Source organism: Sinohyriopsis cumingii, chromosome 12 (assembly GCF_028554795.1).
Source record: "Sinohyriopsis cumingii isolate HCF-2022 chromosome 12, ASM2855479v2, whole genome shotgun sequence".
In the NCBI taxonomy this organism is placed as follows: Eukaryota; Metazoa; Mollusca; class Bivalvia; order Unionida; family Unionidae; genus Sinohyriopsis; species Sinohyriopsis cumingii.
The window spans coordinates 101,063,625-101,088,032 of record NC_142972.1 but is presented as its reverse complement, the minus strand read 5'-3'; the positions used below and the strand labels follow the sequence as shown (position 1 = coordinate 101,088,032).

At 35.0% G+C, this 24,408-nt stretch overlaps 3 long non-coding RNA genes across 9 annotated transcripts in view; 1 reads left to right on the top strand and 2 right to left on the bottom strand.

Moving 5' to 3' along the window:
• The window catches only part of LOC149787112 (uncharacterized), a 32,844-nt gene extending 9,170 nt beyond the window's left edge, over window positions 1–23,674 (bottom strand). For 2 of the 6 annotated variants that reach the window (XR_016425090.1, XR_016425094.1), the window contains exons 1-2: window positions 4,944–9,710; window positions 1,002–2,786 (exon numbers count right to left, since the gene is read on the bottom strand). This is a non-coding gene — a long non-coding RNA (uncharacterized LOC149787112). Of the gene's footprint in view, window positions 1–1,001; window positions 2,875–4,943; window positions 9,711–23,204 lie in introns of those variants that run through there. The other 4 variants (XR_016425092.1, XR_016425089.1, XR_016425093.1 and 1 more) reach the window with 3 other exon arrangements.
• The window catches only part of LOC149787107 (uncharacterized), a 458,590-nt gene that overhangs the window by 332,968 nt on the left and 101,214 nt on the right, over window positions 1–24,408 (bottom strand). The window lies entirely within an intron of this gene.
• LOC149787111 (uncharacterized) overlaps window positions 1–24,408 on the top strand; it is a 48,379-nt gene that overhangs the window by 19,097 nt on the left and 4,874 nt on the right. The gene's annotated exons all lie outside the window — the stretch shown is intronic.

Below are 24,408 nucleotides of genomic sequence, written 5' to 3'. Positions count from 1 at the left end.
TAATCCCTAAAAGTAAATTTCTAAAGAAAATGTTTTACAGAAGGAAGCAATTATACATGTTTAACCTCTAGAAGGAATTTTCTACTCAAGAAAATGTTGGACACATGATAAAGCTTACAAAAATGCATATAAAACAAAAAGACGTGAGAAAAAAAACATGACTGTATATATGAAGAATTTCAGGAGAAAAAGAATTTATAAAAATATTATTATTGTCAAATTTTCAAAGAGACAAGGAAGACCATTATGAAAACATCAATATATCACGAATAACATTACAGTATTACAAAATTTTATGTTGCCTTATTTGTTTAATGTGTATTTTTCTCTATTACTTCTTCTCAGAATATGCTTCATGCATCAGTGATCCCAGCATTATTTGTTATTGAGTATTAGGGTAGCATTTTCCCATTTCTAACGATGAAATTGTAGAACCTAAGTTGTCTCTTTTGAGTATGTTTGTGAAATTGTCAGAGGTTCCCTGAGGGTGCAGAGAGTATAAATAAGGTCCAGTCACTCCATATTTCAGATTGACATCATTTATGTCATCTATTTCTTTTTTAAATAAAATTTGGCTGTAAAATCAAAATACAGAATTGTAACAAAATTTAGTTCTTTACTATTTAGAAATTTGACCACTAAGACAAATTTTAATCAGGTAAAATAATTTTCGAAATTGTCATGATAATTATAATAATTTATTTTAATTCCAAGTATTGGTTTCTCCAATTTTTGGTTTTGTTTTGATTTCAAGTTAGATTTTAGGTTGTCCCAATTTTTGATCTGTCCATATTTTGAGTCAAATAGAAATTCTAACTTGTACAAATTAATTATAAAAAATAATCTTGATAAACATCAGTAAATAAAAGAAATATGTTATATTTCTTTAATAACATTTATAAATCCAGGATTGGTTGAATTTTAGTATTTCTAAGAAAACCAGACATTAGATTTTCATTTCCTCAGATTTTGGAGGGGGCCGAGTGGTCTAAAGTGCTCACCGTTAGGGATCACTGCCATCTCACCTCTGTCTGCATGGGTTCACGTCTCGGGCTCGGCTAATGTGGGTATGTGAGAAAGCTTGCCAGTAGTTTCTCATGGGTCGGTGGTTCTTTCCAAGGTTTTCCTGGGGATCTTCCTCCACTATTAATACTGGCTGCCATGTATAGCCTATCTTGTGCTGAAAAATGGCATTAAACCCCATTACAAGAACAACAAATCCTCAGATTTTGGAATCTCTAACAAACTAGTTTTTAAGTTTCATTTACATATTTAGTACATGTCTCTACACAGTGGATTGTACCTGGATAATATCATATTTTTCATTCACTAAATTTAATTAAGAAAATAAAATTTTCTTACTATGAAAAGCATTTTCTTTTAAGTACACATTAAATTGTGTTTATTGTGAAGACCTTGTTTTAAGAAACTTCTAGTATGATAATAAATTAAATCAGTTTTATTTGATGTGAATGAAACTGTAAATATGTAAAGAAGGGAAAAAGAAGAGAGAACATAATAAAAACTAGAACATAATTTAATCTTTATTTATTGATAACATCATAATTAGCATAAATTTCTTCTGTTTTTCTCTGTAATCTCTATCTAGACTTTATTATCAAAAAATATTAGCACCAACGCCATTCTACCTTCTTTTCACCTCAAGCCAGTACCGGACAAATGCAGAACGTGTTATGGCTGATAGAACCTTGACAAGTGGTTGTAAGAAAATACCTTTGTCTTTTATACCCATATCCCTCACTGGCTTATAGTGCAGGGGAGGTAACTGTTTTTTGCATCTCTATCTGAGAATGTATGCTCATTTGTTTTTCCAGCTTTAAAGCAGTGAAGAAAGCTGTACCATACAAGTCACAAGGAACATTCTCTGCCCTTTTCATCAAGTTGATAGATAAACCATAGAGACTTGTTAGGGTTAGTGTTCTTGTAAAAAAGTCATTTTTATTTTATTTTGCATCTTTGTGAATGCTTTAATTTCTAACTCATATGTGAGTTGCTAGACTGAATGGATAGGTTATCTCCCCATCTCCATCATTTAATACAGAGCATCTTGTGTAATATTATCAAAATTTTAAGACTAAAATTGTAGTTTGGATTTTTATATTAACCCTTTACCTCATAGAGCATAGTGACAAAGTGCAGCTCACTATAAATAGAACACATGTTACCTAGTCGACCGCATATGCATAGCCTGCCTGTGAAATATTAAGCAGTGTAGTGTATGTTACGTTTAACAGCAATTTTAACCATTTTACATTTTTGGTACACATCTATTATATGTGGAACAATTTAAGAGTAAAGTCCGATTGTTATAGCTGTGTAATTATTTATCACGAAAGAATTTGTTATGTGCTTTAAAATCTGGAGAGAACTTGCTCACCGTCATGTCAGTGAGGCCGTGTGACCAACCGTAGCTGCCAATTCTCATACTCGAAATTTACAAGTTTTTCATCTGTATCTACATCACTAAGTCATCTAAATTTGATAATTTATAAAAACTAATTGCAGCCTATATCAATATCAATACATCATGCAGATTTATATAGATGCACAAACCCATTTTTGTTCTAAAGGCAGGACAGTCAGACAATGTTTTAACAAGAAAGTTTTAATGGGATTGTACACACACATACACGTCAAAAGATAAGTTATGTTTATAAAAAGACAGGTGTATTAATAGACAGATAAAAAGATACTTATTAAACATCAGTCCAAGGTTGTCAGCAGTAAAATTTGGATAATATGTTGTATTCTCCCATATGCATCCACTGAAAAAAGTCAAAGAGATGATTGGAAACTTGCAACATCAAACATAACCATTTCATCCATGTATGCAAAAATGTACACAAGTTTATATTTAGTTGTCATACTTTCTAAAAAGACAGAAATTTGTATTATTGTGCATATGACATTCTTTATTATAGATTCATCCATCCTCAGCTCATACATACATACATATGTGTGTATGTGTGAGTGACTTGGGCTTTTAACATAGCTTTAACAATTTTGAGGCAGCTGTAAGTACCATTTTTGTAAGTCTTTGGTATGACTCAGCTGGGATCGAAACCCACAACCTCCTGTATCCAAGGCGGACACTCTAACCACTAGGCCACCGGAGTGTTTCTACATATATACATACATAAGTGGTCTAAAGTGCTCGCCTTTACTGATTACTGCCATCTCATCTCTGTTCGGGTGAGTTCAACTCTTGTCTGGTGTGGGTATGTGACAAAACTTACTAGTTACTTAAGTTGGTCTGTGGTTATGGTCCGGGGCATTCCTGGTTTCTTCCTGCACCAGTTATATTGGCCACATGTATAGCCTATCATGTGCTGAAAAATGGCATTAAACTCAAGACAACATACATACATACATACATAAATACATACACACATTGTTAGTGCATACAGTAGGTACATGTAGGTATGTAGCTTTGTAGGCAGGTATTGTGTCAGATAAAACTTTATGTTTGAAGAGTACAATGTGTACATGTTTCTGTATATGTTTTTCTGTGTGTCTGTCTGCATGTACATGTTGGTGTATGCGTGAGTTTGTGTGCTTAATACATTTTTGTCAATGATAGACAAAAGCAAACTGAAGAAAGAAAATATTAAGAAAACAATGAATTCACAGTGGTGCATTATATCTGAGTTGCTATGGGACATGCATGCAACTTGAAAATAACTCAAAATCCTGCTTTAATTTTTTTAGAAAAGGGACAGAGCAAGTGCACTGCAGAATGCAATGACAAATGTTCACACTATACCACCAAGGTCTTGTCTCAGTCTGAGTCTTGTCAGAGTCTGAGTAAACAAGACTATGGTAATCCAATCAAGGGCAATCCTTTTTCCATGTATTTCCATATATTCAATTCAAAATTTCACTGTAATCAAGAATTTTTAATATTTGTGCAAAAGAACATACACAACCTATAAAGACATAAATGTTTGACAACTTAATTTATCCCAGTATTGCTGTCTCATACACAAATAAAAGTATTAAAGGATGATGATTCTTAAGATCTTGATACAGATTGGATTTTGACCAAAAGCAAAACATGATCCAATGTTTACAGAAATGATGTATCGTTGCGCAGAATAATGCAACATTTCACAATAGGCTGGCATGTGGTAAATGTATATATCAATGTAGCAGCTGGGTGTGATTAGAGGCTACTACATCGTATATACATACATCATTTCTACCCCACCCCCCAGTTGCTGAGTGATCTAAAACAATATAGCTACCTGCACCTTGTATTTTTTCATCAGTTGCTATTTAACAAAGTAATTTTTTTATATTAAAAACTGACACATTCAACATATTTCACATTTGTATGGTTTCTCATTGGTACATGTCCATGTTTGGTTCACCAAAGTATATCTCTGCCTAAACAATTTTCCACACATTTCATATTCAAAAGGCTTGTCACACACCAGTGTGTAATTGTCAAGAGCTCTGTGAAACTGCACTTCAGAAACCAAGTCACTGCATTTTTCACACTTGTATGGTTTACCACTAGTATCTCAGTGATTTAATAAATGGTTTGCATTGTACGATTTACCAAACAGTTCACGTTTTTATGGATTTTGACCAGTGTGTGTTTCTGTACATTTCTCATTTGAAGGGTTTGTCACATGTATTGTCAAGTATGAGAAATCATTACCGCCGATTAAAAGGTTTCCACGTATTTCAAATTCGAATGGTATCTAACACAGCACGTATACTCGTTTGTTTTTCTATGTTCAGCGCATGAAAATATGATGTATAATTTAATTCACAGCATGGTCTGCCAAAGGATGTATAACTTAACACTCGGGAATATGATTTAAGTGTGAAAAGTTGAGAAAAGTTATAAAAACTTAACGAAAAAATTACAAAAAAGCTGGGTGGCACCGAGTGGCCAAGTCGTCTAAAGCGCTCACCGTTACGGATCACCGCCATGTCACCTCTGTCTGCATGGGTTCGAGTCTTGGATTCGACCAATGTGTTTATGTGGAAAAGCATACCGGTAGCTTCTCGTGGGTGGGTGTTTCTTTCTGGGGTTTTCTCTGGTTCTTCCTCCACCATTTATACTGGCCGCCATGTATACTACAGCCTATCCTGTGTTGAAAAATGGCGCTAACCATACAACAGCAAAAGTTGCGAAAAAATAAACAAATAAGTAAATAATGTAAGCTAAGATGTGACAAGTTGCTTTGAACTGATTATTTAAGCTTATTTATTTTCAAATGCTATACTAACATTATATCTAAAATTACATTGACTGTTAGCGATACGAAATATTTCCTTTGTTCGATAATGTTTCAGAATTTTTTTTGTTTCCACGGTAAACTGCCAAGAAAGCTTAATATCGTAACTGAAATCCAAATTTCGGTCGCTCAAAGTTACATCAAAGTCATTGTCTCGACATTTTTTTTTATTAATACAAGTAATAGCAAAGGTTTTCGTTATCTTCATTTGCATGAGTGTAAATATATTTTTCGAGACTGCTATCAAATCTTGATTTTGGCTTCGAAAAATAAAGTAAAACCCGGTGCGAAAGGTGCATCCAAAATCTTTATTTTATAGATTTCTTTCAAAACGGATACATATTTTAAATTTAAACACGAGTATTTATGTAAAATATTGTTTCTCGGTTTTATTTTGTATTGTTTCGGTTTTCAATTTTCTTTTTCTTCGGATGTTGTTAATAATGGTAGTGATGTTTTTAATTTACTATTTTTTACGAGCGTCCGTGTACCATATTTTGTTGATATTTTGTCCGAATATTAACTAAAATTTATCTGAGTATCGTGTGACGACAGTCGACGCTTGGGTGTGGCTATATAAATACATTATATGGACTACACGTTAGAATTTGCGTTTCGCACTTGGCTTACTTAATGGTGTTCTAGACCTTTCTGCCCGCTTTCTTCGAATTTGTTTCGGCTTCCGACCTGAAGAATGAGTTCTGGTTGCAGGTCTAATGCCATCTGTTGTTTACATCATTGGATGGTCTTTACCACAGTCAGTGAGACTTTTGTTTTTATCCCGTTGTTCTTGCGTCATTCTGCCCCAGCGATCAATGTCGACAAGGTGGTGCAAATATCTTTCACTGAGGCAGTAATTACCCATGTTTCTTAGGGAACGACATCTCTCTTTCTGCTCACTGGTCGCTAATTGCTGAAGCAATTTGACAAACTTTGGTAATTCAGCTAGCTTTCATTTTGTGGCCTATTTTAAGTGTAATTTACACTCTCGGAGTTGTGGTTTGTCCATGTGCTTGTAATTTTACCGTTCTTTATTGGGTCTGTGACGTGTTCTTTGAGCATTGGATACAATCTTATATCAAAGTACGTGCGGAACTTTCGCAGGCATGACCACAAACACTAAATCAAGAACTATCTGGCGATCATTTAACGGATAAACAACCATATCTTCCATTTGTCAGTTTGTACTCTGCTTTAGTTGGCGAGTACAAAGAACGTGTGTGCTACGAGGCAAACAGCGTTTGATAGCGGTTTTGAATGTCAATGCCTCATTTGTGCCAATCTCGAACTGGTTGTCTGTCAAGTTTTCAGCGACGACATGGAGGAATGCAGAATATGGCTTGGTGCTAGAGTTGGTATGGATGTATGTTTGGCCGAACAAAATCGGATGGTCATCTGTAGATCGCCCTTTAACGGACAGGTCTTTGAATGTTGTCGGAGTCACATGAAAATCACCGAGGTCGTATATCTTGTCCATTCAAGAAACTATCGCTTTCAATACAGCAGAACCTCTTAATGGCTGTGATCTGTTGTTCGTCGTATAGAGTCACGACTGGATGTTTTGTAAGCCATTCATATGTTTCACAGTTTGGACGAATTTGTTTGTTTTGGTCATTTCTTCCACGCAACCAATATGGTCGGCGATGTTCCCTGATTTAGACGAGCTACCCTTTGTTCTTGCTATTGAATGTTTAATGTTTCTCATTTCTTGGATGCTGGTAATTGTCATTTGTTTAAGAATTTACCATTCTCTCTACTTCCTTCACTCTTATGTGCTCTAGTTCGTTTGCTAACCTTTCTCTAACGGAAGGCTTTGTTTTCATGTAGATGACGTTTTTTGACAGATGTTTCACGGATGCATGATAAGTTCTGGACGAAAATTTTCCGATGTATTCGGCAAGCGCGATGTTGGTTGCAATATCAGGAAGGAGATTATCAGCTTTCTGGAACCACGTTATCCGCCGCTTGAACTGATCAGGTCCTGACCGAGAGCTCTTGAGTTTGATAAATTCTGTGAATTAGACTCAGTACACATCTTGGCGTTTAGCAATCATCAAGAAAGTGCCATTTGTTTTAATAAATGTTGTGGATGGTGATGCACACTTGGCATAACCGTATCAGTCGTCCCAGAACTCGGAGCTTTTCCCCGAGAACATTTGAAGTTTTCGACGGTACGTATAGTAAAATATATGACGTCTTTTCTTCCAGATGGGATCTCTTGTAGAACAACCTGCGGATATTTCATCACGTCCATGACAAATTTGAGATCCATGAACTTCTTTAAAGGACCTGGCACAAATTCCTCAAGGTATAATTCATGGTCTTTTTCGAAATCTGTTACAGTGATGTCTGTTTGTGAACTGAGTATTTGTTCAAAGTTTGTCAGAACAGGAGCTTCTAATGATTTTCTTTCTGTTTGTATCGGAAATGTCTCTTCCTGTGTTGTAGATAAATTTGGAACGTACGTGCATCGTCATTTAATTCAGAATCGCACACTTCCGTTGAGCGCGTATCCCTCTGATTGTCTTCTATTTCTTTAGTTGATTTAGATGGTGGAATTTTAATGTCTTCCATAGCAGGCTACTCCGAGCCTGGTGTAGATCCTAACCCGGTTTCATGGATACGTTCAGCTTGAGTCTTTACCGCCGATTTTTGGGATTTGGGTGAGGCAGTGATCTCAATATCATCCGACGTCAACTCTACGCGCTCGGACTTTTGAGTCAGTGATGCCAGGGGTACAAAGTGGGTGGGAATCCAGTGTTTTTCTTTTCTTGACGAAGCCGTTCTTGCTTGCAGTATTTGTGTTTGTCCACATGATGGTTATGATTGGTTTCTCTGGGTCACAGAACATTGGTGTAAATACAGAGTTCAGTGACCGCTCCGGTGGCCTAGTGGTTAGAATGTCCGCCTCGGACGCGGGAGGTCGTGGGTTCGAAACCCCGGCCGAGTCATACCAAAGACTTACAAAAATGGTACTAACAGCTGCCACCCTAGGTACTCAGCATTAAGAGGTTAGTGTTAGGACTTGTTGGCCTGGTATCAGGATAATGTGACTGAGTGGGACATCATGCTACATGTTTGCGGCATTATGTCCCAGTGCTAGACATCACTATAAACTGCCACACTGCAGACATCGCAGCGATATGACTGAAAAAGTATTACGGCTACGTTAAAAATCCTAATTACACACACACACACACAGAGTTCAATTTGACAAAGCTATAATCATTCGAGCCATTCATTGCAGAGTACATTGATTCTACTTTCAAATTTAACAAATTTGACAAGGCCATCATGCAGAAAGCAGGCTTTCCACGAGTTGGACATTCCAGACGTGCGTCGTGAAAGTTAGGCAAGCACAGTAAAAAAGTAAAAAACCTGAATACATGGGATGTTTCTTAATTTTGACTTTGTTTAGGACAAGTTCGATGTTGCATCTGTAACGGAGTTCAATACTTCTTGACTCGTTGCCGATGATGTAGGTTGAAAAGGAGTTGAACAGGTAGTCCCCTTCACCAGTACTGTACAATGCAGTGTCCTGTCTGAGACCGTCAAAGTTTGTAAGGACTAAATCAGTGTTCTTTATAAAGAGATGTTTTATTTCAGCAGCTACTATCAAGGACTTTATACCTTCCTTAGCGCTCCGAAAGCAAGCAAAATTATACTCAATAACATCATCAGCATCATTAATGAGATCACCATCATCATAGTGATGATCAGCATTATCATCGACCACTCCGATGGCTTAAGTGTTTAAGCGTCCGCCTTGTATGCGGGAGGTCACAGGATAGAACCCAGACAGAGTCATACCAAAGAATTATAAAAATGATAGTATCAGCTGCTTCACTTGGCACTCAGCATTAGGAATATATTGTTAGCCTACGTTAAAACTCCAAATCACACACACACACACACACACACACACATTCTTGTAAAACCAACAAAACGGAGACATAATTTAAACCACCAAAACGGGGATATTTTTATGTTAACAAATTATAGGCGATAAAGATCTGTTTTATTATGGATTTGTAACTGATTTGTGGTTGATTTCCGAGAAACACCTTCAGAATCTTTACCATCAGAACGGGGACACACAACTATACACAGTATTAGAAATTATACAATCAAAAAGGGGACATTCATTAAGTATGTATTTTGATTCCAAATAAGGACCAATTCAATCTAAATACTGCAGTAATCTCACATCATCCACATAGAACCCATCCGTATTAACAAACTAAATTGAAATTATCATGGTGAATTTGTATATTATATATAAGTAAAAATGTACGTCCAGAAGTTTGAAGAAATTGAATTGTCATAACTGAAAAACAGAATGTGTCCCTTTTTCTAGAATAAAATAATCAAAGACCTGCATGCCAATCTTCAGTTAAAATAATTTCATTGGCAATACGGTTTAGAATTTAAAATGTCCCACAACATAACATATCGTATCATTAAGTAGGTCTTGACATTCCAATTAATCCGACAGTACAAAACGGGGAAATCCCCGTTTCGAGGCGTGTCCCCGCTCTGTTGTGTATTCCCCCTGACATCACCGTCTCGCGCCTTACACACACACACACACACACACACACACACACATATCATCATCATCATCATCATCATCATCAACCTCATCAGAAACAATAAAGCCATTAGCATCTTTACTATAATTATCAGTATGATCATCGTTAACAGCAAGACAGCAAACATCATCTTCTTTATGATAATCATTATCAATCATCATTATCACCATCATAAAAGCTAGATGAAGGGGTATTTTACGCCATACACTGCAGTCTGGTTCGTCAATGCCCTGACATTTGTAGTGCGCAAACGTCTGGCATGTCTAGAAAATTCATGTAAAGAAAAAATCAAATGAATTTTAATGGGCGTTTATAGTAATAAATTCTACCATACGCCGTAATCCTACTATCAACTTTTTTGAACTTTCCAGTAATATTTTATTACATTCGGCAAACAAAAGTAAATTTTGGACCAAATATTCGAAAATAAAACAAGTATCCCTTCTTTCATAACTTAGCTAAATTATAGGGACCATATATTTCAGCCGACATTTACGGCAAACCAACAGCTACTCTTACCTACCTAAACTTCAAATCATGTCATCCAAAACAAATTAAAAAAATTATCCAACTTAATTTAGTCACGTGAATATCGGGAGTTCTTAGTATGTATATGTGTGTGTGTGTGTGTGCGCGCGCATGAATAGGTATGTATATACGTGATTCGTAGATAAATATAAGGCTATCACGTTTTATCGAGTTTTCGCATCGCCGTGTTCTATGCTCTTCAGCTATGCATATAAATATAAAGAACACAGTTATGTTTATTGCATTTAGAGTTTATCAATCAAGTTATATGTTTCGATGCATGAAGTACGCTTAACTTTTACATAATAAAAAAATGGGGCCCCGAGTGGCCTAAAGCGCTCACCTTTCCGGATCACTGCCATCTTACCTCTGTATGCCTTGGTTCGAGTCTCATAATCGGCTAACGTGGGTGCGTGTGAAAACTTGCCAGTAGCTTCTCGTGGGTCGGTGGTTCTTCCCGGTGTTTCCTCCACCAGTTATTACTGGCCGCCATGAATAGCCTATATTGTGCTGAAAATGGCGTTAAACCCAACAACCAAACATACTATTGCTACTACTAACAGCAAGAATAAATCAAGAAGAAGAACACGAAGAATATGATGATACATCTGAAGATACTATTTGATATCAAGTTGAACAAATTCGGAATGCTTACATACATCCTTGTTCTTAAATAGAAAAGTATTTGGGATAAACCACATGTGGTTGCTATCATCATGACTAAACGGCAAGTTTAAAGGCTATCTCCAAGATTAAATAGCAAGTTTGAAAGCTACCACCGTGATTAAAATGCCAGTGTAAACGATACCAACATGATTAAACGGCAAGTTTGAAGGCTCTGCGAATTATTTTGATATGGGCATCAGATGTGTATACAGCTGAAACAGACAAACCACTCAAGTTGATACATCCTTAATTTAGATAATGTTGCCATAAAATATATAAAAAATAATGATAAAAAGAGATAGTAGCAGTACCTGTAGTTACAGAAGAAATAGTAAAATCACATGAAACGTATTTGTTAATTTGTTTTATTTTCAAGTTAAATAAACCGTGTTGGCTGTATCAGTAAAGAGGTTAAGACCAGTGACCAAATGAACATTTAGAACACGCACGTGCACACACTCGCATATATATATATATATATATATATATATATATATATATATATATATATATATATATATATAAATGTATGTGTGTGTATGTTGTTAGAAATTTGGTTATGAATTCCTATTTCTTACAGTGACTCAGCCTGTTTGTAAACATTTAGTAATGTGGGAAAATGTTATACACTCTGATATTTCAGAGTATAACATTCTACGTCCAGTTATCTAAAGCAGAAATTCGCAGATAAATTCGCTGTTCATATAAAAATCATATTGCAATCTGAATTTTTTATTCCAAGATTTAAAGTTCAGAATTTATAACCCACACACCTTTTCGACATAAGACAGTCATAGATGAAATGTCCTGTTCAAATTTTTAGATTTATTACCTCTTTTATTTTTTTATGAAATTTTTGATGTCTCTTACATAATGTATAATTTTATTTATTTTATTTCACGACACTTCGGTTCAGATATGGTAAATTTCAGTCCAGCAATCGATAATTTCCATTGTAACCTTAAACAGCAACAATAGTTTCTCCATTTATATATCCAATGCTTTCGTCGTTCAGAAATGGGCGTATTCTAATTATAAATGACAATAAATCCAATGTGTTTCTATTTTTGTGACGAGATTCGGAATTTTTTGGCGTCTAAAATTAGTTATGAATCTCTTCCAGGTAAAAACCTAACTAAATCGAACAATCAGGTTTCAGTTGTCACTTCATTTCGGCAGCAAAATGTAACCAGTTTTCCAAAAGGAAATAAGTGATGTATTTCCAACAGAGTCCAAATAACTGTTTCATACTATCAGTGAAAGTGCACAAAAGGCAATATTCGTGTTGGAAAAAATGCAAGGTTAACTGTGTGAACAACATGCCTTTTGGCGTGCTTACCGTCTACATGGACGAAATGTATAGTGTGTGTGTGTGTGTGTGATTTGGATTTTTAACGTAGCTTTGACATTTTTTTTCAGTCATATCGCTACGATGTCTGCAGTGTGACAGTTTATAGTGATGCCTAGCACTGGGGCATTATGCCGCAGACATGTAGCATGATGTCCCACCCAGTCCTAACACTAGCCTCTTAATGCTGAGCGCCAAGCGAGGTAGCTGTTAGTACCATTTTTGTAAGTCTTTGGTATGACTCGGCCAGGGATCGAATCCACGACCTCCCGTATCCGAGGCGGACGCTATAACCACTAGGCCACCGAGCGGTTCGAAATGTAAAGAAAGTGGTCACTGTTCAGATAGCATTTCAGTTTGCTGTGTAGATGCAAACACTTCTTGGGGTCTGATTTATTTTTCATGTGCTCTAATAACAAATGGCACAGATCAAATACTGGAATACACGCATTGAGTAATCACATTATAAAACAAGATTTAGTCTTTACGATTTATTATCCCATATTCGGATTTGTTTGTAAATATAATGTAGACAAACCAAAAATAAATTTTATTAATCTTCAATAAAAATTAATTGAGTTTAAATTAATGCTGATATTCACTTTCATTGACACTAGTAATGACAATCATGACCTTTGCCCAGCATGCGAAAAAACAAAAAAGCTGGGCCACGATTAATGAGGCGCAGTCTAACCAATCTAGAGCTCGGCCAACGTGGGCATGTGACAAAGCTGCCAGTATCTTCTCGTGGGTCGGTCGTTCTTCCCGAGTCCTTCGTCCACCAGACATACTGGCCGCCATGTATGATGTATATCTATCATGTGTTGAAAAATAATGTTAAACCCATAACAACAACTAATCAATTCTAAAACTCGAGATGCAAAATGTAGATATGTATCATTTGCTAAAAATGTCAAATGTGTTTGAATCTGTTAACTTGCATCGTCTATCATGAAAGGAATGGCTGACTTTTTGTATTTATTTAATTTGATGAAAAATGTGGAAGGGAATGGAAACTTAGATAGGTTTTGTTCTTAAAGTTACAAATATGTTTCTATGTTTTGCCTTGATAATAAATAGTAAGAGTCTTCAATGTACTTGGGCTTTTATTAAAAGGAAAATAGTTCCACTGACAGGAACTATATATATAGTGAGTTAAATGGCAATGATGGTTTTTCACTAGAATTAGTCTTCTACAAGAATTCTCCGAATTTGTACAGCTATGCAATTATTTAATTCCCAGTCGCAGAATACGAATATGTGTGGGTTTGTTTCTCTGCTTGTTTCTGTCGTGGGCCAAAGTTAATCTATTTTCCCTGTTTATGCCGACTACTTGCATACTTCCATGAACATCTAGTTTGATACAGGTCACATTATTTTATCCGTGTTAATCCAAAACTAGTTTAGTGTGATACATTTTCCACCAAAGAAAACTCGGGTAGCACTGTAAAACATTCATGAATTCAATTTGTTTTTGCAAAGAAAGTATGATAGAATATTAATTATACAAAATGCCAATGATGGTTGATATTACAATTTGAACACAAAAAAAACGGGGATAAACCGCAAATTACAAAGACCGGAAAAATCCATTCAAAATTTTGAAGAAAGTCAGTGCTGCATCATACAGAATAAAAGGAGGAATAAAACAGAAACTTATTCAGCATGATAAAACGAGCATACACCATGGTGTAAGTTTCTTTTAGTAGTTCAAAGTAAGATCAAGCAGCCGTAATTCCACCAAAAGTTCTAGATTTTTCTTAAAGAATTTATAATATATGTAAAATATTATCACTTTAAATAAGTAGAGAAAACCTGTACAACTTAAAAATAATGTTGAGTAATATTCAAAGACTTGAACAGATAATAGTGATATGAATATATACTTGTAAATAAGGGTTCAGTCTTATGGTTTACTGAAGAAAGTATTCGGGGAGAAGTTCAAATCCCACTGGGGTTGACTGCCATCAGTCGCGGCATCCACCAGATGAAGAACTGTAGCGACGTGTAATAGTTTCTGTTCTGAATACAGATAATTCTAACAATGCAAGTGTCTTGAAAGAATGGTTTGTGGAAAATGTTATTTTAAATTTACCGTAAATTAGAAACTGTGGTAAACAAAATTTCTTAACTGTGAACTGAGTATGACTTTTTACAATGTTTCTATGAAGTGACATTGAGCAGTTCAGGATTATTTAAAAGAATAACAAGCGTTGATACGTGTATTGCACTACTTCATCTGGATGAATGTTAAGTTATTCAGAGACTCGAAAAATTTCTAGACTCATTGTGACTTTCCACAGGAAATTTATTCGTCTTCAGTTTTGATAGTTCTTATTACAAAATGGTAATATATCACACAGTATTTAAAGACAGTGTGTGAATTTATTGTAGCATACATTAGGACTCGTGTCCTTGTTGCACAATGCGGCATTGCACTCTGCCATATCAACACATTACTTTCTCTAACAGGTGACTCGTGTGTTTGATATCATTAATGGGAATAAATATGAACTGCTTCTAGCTGGCTGGTTAAATGTTTACTATACATATCTGTGCATACATAATGACATGCGCACCGATCAAATTATCCAATAACTGGTGAGATAGAACGGTGTATTTTCCCGCGGTCTAAGGCAGACAGCGAGTACAAAAGAAACGAGGAAGTTTATTAAAAGTGTAAGAAATCAAGCGTTTAAATATCAAAACCAAAACGTATGATCATTAGTTAGCAAGTGTCCATTTACCCACCCCGTTCAAACCAACGTTCCGTAGGGACACAACCACTCTCTAGGAGAGAGAGAGAGAGCGAGAGAGAGATTTCATCTCACATGCAATGCATAGTCCTACAATGGGGGGGGGGGGGCCGAGTAGTCTAAAGCGATCTCCGTTACGGATGACTGCCATCTCACCTCTCTCTGCGTAGGTTCGAGTCTCCGATTCGGCCAATGTGGGTATGTGAGAAAGCTTGCCAGTAGCTTCTCGATGGTCGGTGGTTCTTTGCGGGGATTTCCTGGGTTCTTCCGCCACAATTAATACTGGCCGCCATGTATAGCCCATCATGTGCCGAAAAATGGCGTTAAACCCTACAACAACAACAATAACTACGATAGGAGATTTCTAACCTGATATTTGTTTTTGGGTCGACCCAACCCTGATATTATACAGGTAAATATCAGGATAGACGTTTTACTTTGCATAATACAATGCACAGAATTCGTTACAAATGGTAATAACTATTAATCACTCGGTTGGGGAACAATTTGTAAAGCCGACGGTAGTGCTAAAAACACTACGTTCCGCATCATGCGATCAGTTGATTTTCGCTGCATACTTTCTTTGTCGTACGGCATGGGCGTCCTTGTTGTGCACAAACGTTCGGAAATGACCCCTTATTAAGTACAAAATGATTCATAACATTTACTATTTCACATCTTTTGTGTAACAATACAAGATTGTGAATAAGACCACGCGCGGAAACAGTCCAATATTACATTTTTATTAGAGAAAGTTCGTAGTTACAGACGATACTCCATGTTAATGGATGAATTTATCTCATTTGTATAACACTACAATGTGTACATTCCCGTTGTGCGGTCAAGTTTGACATGACAAGGTCGTTCCTGGTTGGCTGATCGATTGAAAAGTTCACCAATCCATTCTTTGTTTACCTTCAGAATACTTACATGAGCCAGTTTTGTGTATATAAGGAAAACAAAGTTGGCGTTCACAATTTGGGACTTTTTAGACTGAGCCATATAATAATTATTATTATTATAATGACCCATTCATTCAACATTATGTGAGAAGAATTTTATAAATAGAAAAATCGGTAAAGAAAAATTCATCTAAGAAATTCTTATGTCGAAATATTTTGTATGTTATAAATTCTGAAAGCTTAAATTTTGGAATCAAGAATTTAAAATGTTCTCATTATACAAAGATATAACTTTATCTGCAAATTTCTGCTTTAGATACCTGGATGTTTAATGTAACAAATTATTTCAGAATACAATATTTTCCAACATTTATAGATGTTTACAAACAGGCTGAGTCACTGAAAGAAATAGGAATTTAATAAACCAAATGTCTAATTGTAGAGAAAATCCTGATATGTTATAAATTTTATTTCTGTTAGAATTTTTAGTGTGAACTTGTCCATTGTGCAAAGAATATTTTATTTCATTATAATAATAATCCTGAAAAAGTAATTAGTAGGACACACTGAGCATACCTGTTCTGAATATTTATATTTGCTGGATATTAATTTTCTTTCTGATGGTTAATATCTATGAAACCCACTTGTAGTTCCAAGGAATGGAAATTCTACAAATCACATTTTCCAGACCAATAAAGCTACACTACCCACAATGTTTGGTAACTGTAGATGGTGAAGTTGAGTTACTGAATAAAAACAATATTTTTTTTTCTTTTGCAGTCAGTGACATTGACCTCTGACCATTTTACCCCAAAATCAATAGCCTTTCTATTTACCCCAAGTGAAAGCCATCCAGACAGTGACATTGACCTCTGACCATTTTACCCCAAAATCAATAGCCTTTCTATTTACCCCAAGTGAAAGCCATCCAGACAGTGACATTGACCTCTGACCATTTTACCCCAAAATCAATGGCCTTTCTATTTACCCCAAATGAAAGCCATCCAGACAATGACATTGACCTCTGACCATTTTACCCCAAAATCAATAGCCTTTCTATTTACCCCAAAGAAAGCCATACAGACAGCGACATTGACCTCTGACCATTTTACCCCAAAATCAATAGCCTTTCTATTTACCCCAAGTGAAAGCCATCCAGACAGTGACATTGACCTCTGACCATTTTACCCAAAAATCAACAGGCTTTCTATTTACCCAAAGTGAAAGCCATCCAGACAGTTTGGTCCATGTTAATGTTGCTATGCATAAACCATTTTCTGACCTCAACATGGTTCTTCCAGATTCCAAGTGCAGTCCATCAACAATCTTGGGTAGCTACAGATAATGGAAAATTCAAGTTATTTTGCAAAAATCATTTTTCTTTTTGCAGAGTGATATATGCCTTCAATCTTTTGAACACAAAATTCAAAAAGTTTTTCATTAACACAAGTCTAAACCATCCAAAAATTTGGGAATGTACATTGTGTGGAAAGTTTTTCTTTTTTTCCATTAAGTGACCTTGACCTTTGATACACATAAAAATGGCACCCAGAAATGAACCAATTTACATGCCTGAAATTCTCTACTTTTGTTTCTAAAAGTTTCACTTGAAATGTACGTATACAATAACATACAAAATATGCTAGCACTTACATAATCTTTTTTAATGTACATGAAGTGATATGGTCACTAACACTTTTCCCAAAACTAAGTAAGCTGTTGAAAATCTTGTTACAAACATTGCTCATATTTGTAAAATCATCTGACTGCCCTAGCTTTTAAAAACAAATTTAACATTAAAATTGTGGAACTAATTTCATAATTTGTCTTTCTTTTGCATCCAACATCAGACATTTATTAACTGATGATTGTTTCGACAGTGACCAAGGCAAATGTTGTATATATTTGTAGAACAGACCTTCATGTAGATATTGACAAAAATATAGCATAACATGTAGGAAATTCAAATGGACTACCCCTGTCTAAAAAACCACCAATAAATAAAACATTATATGACCAAATTAAGTGAATATTTTGGAAGGACAGTAATACTAATGAATAATAACAAGTGTCTCAAGAAGTGATGCTCTTCTGTCCCAAACATATTTCCATGGAATTGAAGATTTCCTTCATTAGGTGATCAATGTTGAAACCAACTCATATTTCTCAGTAATAATATAAAGACTTTTAATTAGCTGCTGTGGTGGACATAATGACTGTCAGATTAACACCAGTTTATTTTATGAGCAACCAGACATCTTTTTTTCTCCAGGGAAAACCCCATTCTGATATGACCACCTCTTTAAGAGGAATCATTCAGTACCAACAAGCCATCATTGAAATTCTTTCAGCAAAAACCTGATGTGTATATGGTCAACCATTCAGAGAGCTGTAGTGGTCATATTTCACATTGGCAATATGTTCATTTAGGACCAGCTAAACACCACAGAAAGTCTTTAAATGAAAATCCCATGTTTATATTACAATCCATTCTGACAATTCTCAAGATGGTCACTGGTGGTCATACTAGAAGTTTGGGTTGAACCATTTTTATTATATTAAGTCATCTGGTGAAAACCCCATGTTAAAATAACCTTCCCTTCAGGTGGAGTTGCAATAACAAGATTTTCAAGATGGCTGTTATTATGGGCAGATGTCAGATTGGCCCCATTTTTATTCAGAACCATCTAGACGTCATATGAGGTCTTTTATTGAAAACCCATCTTAATGTGACCATTCACTCTGATGCTGTGATTACAGCATGTTTAAGATGGCCACTGTGGTAGCCATATTGGAAGTTCATGCAGCACCAATCTCATTTCCAAACAAATATTGAGTGGCCGAGTGGTCTAAAGCGCTCTCCGTCACAGATCACTGCCATCTCACCTGTCTGTGTGGGTTCGAGTCTCTGGCTCAGCTAATGTGGATATGTGAGAAAGCTTGCCAGTAGCTTCTCGTGGGTTGGTGGTTCTTACCGAGGATTTCCTGGGTTCTTCCTCCACCGTTAATACTGGCCGCCATGTATAGCCTATATTGTGCTGAAAAATGGTGTTAAACCCCATAACAACAACATCCAATCAAATAGATTATGGGATGAATATGGCAATCCTCCAGGAGTGATGTGTGTGTGTGTGAATTAAATTTTTGACATAACTTTATCAATTTTTCAGTCATATTGCTTTGAAGTCTGCAATGAAACAGCTTATAGTAAATTCTAACACTGGGGCATCATACTGCAGACATGTAGCATGATGTCTCACCCAGCCATATTATCCTGACACCAGGCCGACCGGTCCTAAAACAAACCTCTTAATGCTTAGCACAAAGCGAAGGAGATGTTAGTAACGTTTTTAAGTCTTTGGTATGACTCAGATGGGGTTCAAACCTGTGACTTCCTGCATCAGAAGCAAATGCTCTAACCATTAGGTAACTGCAGCGGTCTCCAGAAGGAGTAGTACTAACAATCTTGTGTGAACAGATAGGCCAGGCTGTAAGCTTTATGACCAGGAAAGCTAAAAATGATGATACAACTCCCAGGAAACAAATTAATACATGTCACATAATTACTATAAATCTCTTGATCTACTTCTGTTGCTAAGTTAAATATATTGATATTAACTTAACAGTTTAACACTTTAATGCTGTTTACAGTTGAACAGAGATAACTTGCTTGAAATGAATATCATTGAATTTTACTCTTATATTTATTTTTTATTGTAACTCACTCCAATGAACTATCACCATTATTTTACTCAACAAATCTAGTCAATCCTGGCCTAGCATAATATCTACTGTCACTATTCTTTATTTTTAATAGTAAAAGTATTAGAAATGTTTAAATATTTGATATATATGGTAAAGAATGAGTTCACATTTTCAGAATCAAACAAATAACCTTTTAATTATATACACCAATATATACAGTTATCTATTTGATATCCAATATGGCCACTACAGTAACATGAACATTCCAATGTAGGTTTAGTTGAATATAGAAAACAAATCTAAATTATGAAATCATTTTTACTGTAATTAGCATTATTATTTAGTAACACTACACCTGTCACAAGCCTATGCTGTTATAATGAATAACAGAAAAGAGTAAATGACAACAAGCTTTGTAAAATTTAACAAATCATTTATTTCCCTAGAATACAAAGTAAAAATGAGAAAGTAAACCTTACAGTATTGCAAAGTAAATCCAAGTATTATCCAAGAATTAATGACACAAGTACCACTAAGTTAAAGTCCTGAATAAAATTCAGTAAAAGTCCAGAAAAATCCAAAAACTGAAGGTGATGATGTGTCTGTGGCAGCTATTGAACTGTTGATGTGTCAACAGTCTTTTGTTGAATCACAGAAATATAATTCCAGATTTGAATTTACTATTAATTCCAGTGTATGTCTCTATCCAAGAATTTTATCAGAGCACTTTTGTATTTCCAGAGAAAATAATCACTTGAATTGAATAATTTGAACAAAAAAAGATTTCAGCCCAGAACTCCTGGTCACAATATAAAACATGACTTAAAAGTGCTAGATGTTAAAGCATGAATGACCAAGTCCTCACATTTACAAGATTACATAGTTCTCTGCTTAAACATGGGTTACAATTAGCATTTACTAAAAAGACATCACCTAATGGAAAATTATCTTCAAGAATGATCCTGATATTTTCAAAATCAAAACCATAACCTGTAAAAGTCACCTAGGAAAGTCCCAAACCCTGACTCAAATAAACATATTTACTTCGTCTTTTAATAATAATTCTAATATTAAGATCATAATCATAGAGAATAATTTAGCTATGTATTAGTTGTTAACATAAAATAAAATAATTATATAAAAAAAAGTTAATGAGGTCAAGCAGAAATGAACTCAATTTTGGACAAGATCAAGTTCAGTTAACAATGTTACATTACAATAGCATGTAATGAAATAATAATAAAAAAACAACCAAACAAATTGTATATACATAACAATACAATAGTATTACAACTTTTCCCACTCATCGGAGAAAGTACTTAAAATGCGACTTTTTATTTAATAAAAAAGTTTGTTTCTCCCTGTTAACCTAGTACTTTTATAAACCAGGGTTAAAAAAACATTAAAAATTACGTCCAAAATTAATTAGAGCATCTAACTGAATTGGTTTTGCCAAGTACTTGAAGCGCTGTGTATATTTTATATAGTAATCATTATAATATACATGTTTTAAAAAATCTACCTATCCTAAAAATTAAAACCAGTACTTTAGCAAACATATTTTTTCCCCCAACTATATAATTTCAAGGGTGATCCTAGAAAATTTGGGAGAAATTCTGGCCCCGAAATTTGCAGCCAAAATAGCACCCCCCCAACTAAATATCCTTTTTTTATAGTCAAACAAAATATAAATTATCTTGAGGTAAATGAAAAAAGAAATAATTACATAATATCTAGGCTAAAAAGAAAAACCTCAACAATGATTAAATGGCCAGGCCTTAACAACAACAATTAAATGATCAGGCCTTAACAACGATTAAATAGTCAGACCTTAACAACAACGATTAAATGGTCAGGCCTTAACAACAACGAATACATGGTCAGCCCTTAACAACAACAATCAATAAATGATCAGGCCTTAACAACAATGATTAAATGGTCAGGTCTTAACAACAACAACAATTAAATGGTCAGACCTTAACAACGATTAAATGGTCAGGCCTTAACAACAACGAATAAACGGTCAGGCCTTAACAACAACAACGAATAAATGATCAGGCCTTAACAACAATGATTAAATGGTCTGGCCTTAAAAACAACAACAAATGGTCAGACCTTAATAACAACGATTAAATGGTCAGACCTTAACAACAACAATGAATAAATGGTCAGGCCTTAACAACAACAGTTAAATGGTCAGGCCTTAACAACAACAACAATTAAATGGTCAGACCTTAACAACAACGATTAAATGGTCAGGCCTTAACAACAATGATTAAATGGTCAGGCCTTAACAACAACAAATAAATGGTCAGGCCTTCACCTTTAATTATCACATTTGCAAGTGAAGAAGATATTTTTTGTTATAAATAAATTCTGAAAGAAGGTATGCATGCAACATGACATCACTTGGAATAGTTTTAACAAAGGTAAAAGTTGGCTCTACGCAGTGAGAGTATATGTCCCTTTAGATCTTTCCTTCATTCAAAATATTATTTTTCTACACCAGTTCAGAATAACTGCATGCAGACACCATGCAAACACTTGGAATAACCTTCATTATTATGAAAGATGCCTGCTGCCACACTTTCTAGACCTAAAATAATAACAAATAGCCTGGAATGCTGTATCATCATGATACTTAATGTTCTTATCGGTACATATTACTTATAATTTATAAAGTTTCAATGACTTTCACTATTTATGTTCCAATAAAAAAATCTCAGTCAATCAAAGCTCATAAATGTAAATAAAACAGCATATGGTGGCTAACCCAGATTAATGTACTATGGGGGAACAGCTAAATATCATAGTATTTGTCTAACTTAAGTATGGTAGCAAGCAGATATTATAATAAACATATAGTACAAGTTACCTATGAAAAGAAATGTCAGTGCATGTACTAGCATAATACTACCAGAATAAACAAATGGATCCAATGATAAAATCAAACACACAAATGTAATTCAAGTGGAAATCCATTGAATAACAGCTTTACAAATTAAAAGCAATTATTATTTAGCTTTATATGAATTTTAAATGCAACGTAGGCAAAGAAATGTAAATATGTAATAACTATTATTATTACTGATTTCAAGAAAGTTTAACTTTTATTATATTTTCGTTTACATCCAAGAAGTATGATCATCAGCAATATTTTGTCAATTTTGGTCCATATTGGCTACCATAAAATGAAATTGCAACCATAACCTTGTAAGGACATATATGTCACCATATGATCTGCAATCATCAAACATTAGACGACACACAGAATATATTTCATAATCAAAGCCAATGCAGGTATAAAAGTTCGACTTGATTTTTTTTTTGTGATGATCAAGGTAAATGCATGCACTTGACAAAAAAGTGATGTTCATTCTTTTTCATTGTAAACTTATACAAATTGTTGACATTTTAAAGGAAATTTGCATACTCACTGGCTACAGCTTTACATCTGTAAACAGCCGCTAGACGGGACCTGTCCAAAATTAATCTGAAAATCCCGTTTGCCGCGATCATACAGCGTTGTAGGGATATGGTCAAATGCTTTCAAAAGTATATCACATTTGTATGGTTTCTCACTAGTTTCTGTCCCTGTACGCGTCCTCCAAGGAAATGTATGCCAGCAGTTTATACACATTTCATAAATGAAGGGTTTGTCACCTGTGTATATAGACATGTTCACTGACAAACTGGATTTAACTAGAAAACTATTTATACACTTCTTCACATTTGTATGGTTTTATCACCACTGTAGGTCAATAAGAACTTCGACAATCCGGCGTTTACTTAAAATGATATACCATACACTTTATATCTGGTTGGTTCATGACAAGTGTTTTAACAACTGATTCCTTTTCCATCATTTTAGCATTCAATGAATAATATAATTCACACTCAGTGTGACTTCAGCGTGTATCCTGGACAATCGGAAACTTCGGTCTTTTCCATCAAGACGGTCGTTGACACTAAAATCAAAGTTATTACTTCCGTGTCAGTACGCACGAAAGAGATGCACTAGACATGTTGAAACATATTATCTGAATTTACTTAATTTGTATAATTGATCTTACACATAAGCTACCACGTCGTAGCCTTGACCCGTTTCCGAAGTAGGCGTACCTTAATATTAGCACATGGTTACATGGTGCACACACAAATGGCAATCGCTGTTTAGATTTTTTGGGATTGGAATATGACATCTGGTTGATGAATTAATAACTGTTGGTACCTTAGTGATCTGTCTGGCATATAATGGCCATGTTTACCGGAAATATCCCAAAATGTTATCAGCTTATGGTAATGCCTTTGATTTGGTACTTTGTCACTCAATTTCCCTGCGTACTGTTGTATATTAATCACATGATCAAACCTCAACTTCCCCATGCTCATTGCATTAAACTTTATGATAGCTAGTGTATCTAATTAGTCATTTACATGCAAATGGCTGGACATACTGATAAACATGCGTCTGGACACCTCATTTATTATGTCTTGGCTGCTTTTCTTTTTTTTTAATCCTTTAATTAAGGAAGATATGCAAATTATGTTTTGGGGTCTCAGATGCATTTTGGTGAAAAATTACATTGTGTATTTTGGGGATGAATAGTTACTTTAATCCATGTCAATGTTTCACATTGC